Source organism: Passer domesticus, chromosome 13 (assembly GCF_036417665.1).
Source record: "Passer domesticus isolate bPasDom1 chromosome 13, bPasDom1.hap1, whole genome shotgun sequence".
Lineage (NCBI taxonomy): Eukaryota > Metazoa > Chordata > Aves > Passeriformes > Passeridae > Passer > Passer domesticus.
In genome coordinates this window covers 14,916,393-14,920,024 of record NC_087486.1, presented here as the reverse complement: position 1 = coordinate 14,920,024, position 3,632 = coordinate 14,916,393, and positions in this window count along the sequence as shown.

Sequence of the window (3,632 nt, the reverse complement as noted above, 5' to 3'; positions counted from 1 at the left end):
CTTCAGAACACTGCCACCACTGGCACTTGCTCCCTGCTGTGGTGGCCCAAGGCCAGCTTGTTCCCTTCTCCCAGCCTGGCCAGCTCAGATGCCTCCAGTGCCAGCAGCAGGGCAGGATGTGCCACCCCAGCCACCTGCAGCAGCTGGGGCTGGGCGAGGGCAGGACCTGCAGCTTCAGCTGCACACAGGGACCACAGGTTTTTGTCTATACCCCAACAACCTGCTCTTTCAACCCAAAGAAATGTTTAGAGTTGAGCAACAAACAGATTTGCTCAGGAAAGGAGGAGAATGGTAAACACACCCAACCCCCACTCGCCCCGAGGTGGTTTCACCTGACTAGACAACAATAAAAACTAAATCTTCTCACCCAGGGAAGGAGGGGGTGGGCGCAGAGAGGCAGAAACACAATAAAATAGAACCTGTGGGTGCCAAATCCAGGTTAGGGAAAGCCACGGGCTGTGGGAACCAGCAGCTCCAGCTTCCCCAGCACCCCACGTGCATTGGGCTCTGGCTCCAGAGCTGATCCCAGCTTTTCTCAAGTGACCCCACTGGATCAAGGACTGGATCAAGCTCATGATGAAATCAGAGCACCGACAAACTTTCGGTCAGGTCACAACTTCCAAAAAGGAAAGGGACAGTGTTGGGCTTGGTGAGAGCACAGGGATTTCTGCATGAAGACAGACAAACAAGCCCCAAGGCCACTGCAGCTCACCCAGAAAGCCCTGCCTGTGGCCAGAGCAAGCCAGGCTTTGCAGGAAGCTTAAAAAACAACATGAAGGTGACTGGACACCGTTGAGAGAGGGACAGGGCAAGACTGGAGCCTCAGGGAGAAGGGACAGAGCAGCCACAAGAGGAAAGCAAGCAACGTGAGCCAAAATAGATGGGCAAAAGGCACAGGTAAAGGAAAAAAAAAAAAACAAAAAAGCAATCAAGCCAGAGAGTTGAAGGGAATTATTTAATGGTGATCAAATTGCAACACAATACAGGAGTACAGACAGTGTTAGCATGGACCTAGTCACACACACTTCCAGGTGAGGGAGGGGCAGCGAGGCCAGGCTGCAGGGATCCCTCCCAGAGCTCCAAGTGCAGTCACCCACACAGGGCTTGCTGTCCATGCCTCCCGAGAGCTGCACAGCAGGATCTGTCCTGCTGTTAACCTTCCAGACACCCTCAATGCTCTTGCCCCTGTGCATTCCCTGTAAGAAACCACATTTGCCAAACCCCAACAACTGAGATCTGCAGCTTTTGCTCCAAGCCATGGAATGGAAGGAAGCAGGAACTGTGGGGATGAAACTCCACTGCAGCTGTAGGAGAGGGAGGGAGACTTCCCTGATGCTGCAAGGATGAGAAGACTTTTCTGAGGTTCTGTATTTAATGGGGACAGCCTTCCTGCCACTCAGATACACCTCCAGGCTTTCACTCTCCCAGGAGGTGACTTCCAAGCTCTGCCTGGACGCACTGTCATGCCCGGAGCCTTAGCCACGGGCTCCTCCCCCTGGAATGGGAGTGCTGAGCACATTCAGAGGTGGTTTGCAGTCCGGGCTCTTCAGAGCAAGGTGACACATTCACTCCATTCACTGCTGCGAGCAGTTTCACCACCTCCCACGCCCGGGGGCTGCTGCCTTGCTGCTCCCAGAAAGAGCTGCTCAGGCACAAAGAAATCCCCTGACCCTGGGCACAGCCTCCCTCGGGACCCCCATCTCCTCCTGTGCATCAGAACTGGCAACAGGAGCAGCTCCAGAGAGGTTTTGCTGCTGGAGATGACCAAGGCAGTAAAAACCAGAGCCAGGCACAGCTGCCAAGCAGCAGGATGAGAAGTTTTCTGAGGTTCTGTATTCTCCAGAGGCATGGACAGGGAACAGTGTGCTGCACCCACTAAGGACACAAGATCATATCCAACTTAGCCCTGCAGGTTTTCCCACGTCATTTGATGGATGCAGACTGAACAAAAGAGTCTGAGGACACTTTGGGATGCAGCTTAGTTGGAAGCATTGGGATAACATGGTAATAACTAATTAAAAAATCCCTCCTGCCTTCCTGTGACAGAAATGCAGCAGCACATCCTGCCACAGGACGAGCTGGGTGTTTGAAGCACAGTAATCAGGTCTGCAGCACTTGCCAGGATCAGCTCCATCCCACTCTGCAGGTCCATGGAGGCTGGGCTTTGAGCCACAGGGATGTGTAAGCCAGCCACTGCACAGTGACAAGAGAGGTTCCAAAATCCAGGGATCACATTCCTCCTCTGGGTCACTCTGAGCAGGGGACAGGCACTGATGAGCACAAGGAATGCATCCAGGCACAGTGTTCCAGCTTTGCTGCCAGAGCTGGGGGGTTCTATCTTTAAATAAAACACACTTAGCACATGACAGGGAAAAAGAGAATTGCATGAACAATCTACATCCACAGAAGGGCCAGCACAAAGAAAGCCAAGCAAAGGGAATCAGGCAACTTAAATTACTAAATCAAGTTAAAAAACTGGACAGGGGTGGAAAAGGTTGATGACAAGTTCAGGATTCCTAGAAAGGTAGTGACCAGAGCCCCTGGTCTCATGTGCTGTTTGACATCACAACGTACTCAATGCACAGCTTCAAAGGAGCAAGATTCTAGTTCCAAAAATAGCTAAGCTGGGTCAGGTTTTCAGTTAAATGCTAAAGGCTCTTTCATCTAGTTCACAGAACAATCCTCATCAACAAATGGTCAACCCACAGGAGGTACACAGAGCACATCCTCCCATCTCAACCATCACCAGACCTGCTTTTAGTACACCACAACTGTGGGCATGCCATCAGCAAAAAGGTCAGAACTGTTTAAACACCTCACTGCAAATGAGCTCATCCCAACATGAGCAGATGTGTTAGTGCATCCTCCAAGCTGAAGCTGTTACAGGTTCAGGACTGTTTCAGGGTGTGTGTGGCTTGTTAATGTCCTGTCACCTCATGTTTGTGGCTCCTGGCCCACCAGAAAGAGAAACCATCCTCCTCCTCTCCCTCAGCTGTCACTGCTGCCTCCTCTCCCATACGGTCTCTGATCTCTTCCAGTCACTGCCAATTTCCAAAGGCAGCCAGATCTGCCACAAAAATCATTCCTGGGTGGCTCAGTTGCAAAGCAGTTAAAGAGAATCCCCCCAAACTGTTCACCATCAGTGCAGCCCCTTCCCTGCACTTCTCAGTGACCCCAAAGGAAACCATGGGAGGGCAACTCTGCCACGGCCAAGCTGTACTGGAGAGGGCAGCAGGAGCACAACAGGTCAGGAAGGGCAAGGCCATGGATGCAGGCTGCCACAAACTCCAGCCACACCAGCAGCACCAGCTCACACTGCAGTTTTGATGCCACAGGTGGCACCCAGGACCACAGGCTGCTTCCCAGACACCAACACCCTGTGGCTAACAGGAGCTCCAGGTGACCCAACCCGAGCTTTGCAGCCCTGCACACCAATCTGTCCCCTTCCCCTGTGGCCCTGCAGTGTCCCTCAGCCAGGCCACGTGCTCCTTCCTTGTGCAGAGCAGCTCTGCTGTGCCCTGGAGCTGACTGTCCCCAGGGCAGCAGGGTGCTCGTGGCCCTGCAGAGGGACAGCTGCCTGCAGGAGCTCACACCTGCCCAGCACCATGGAGAGATGACACAAGAGGAGCAGA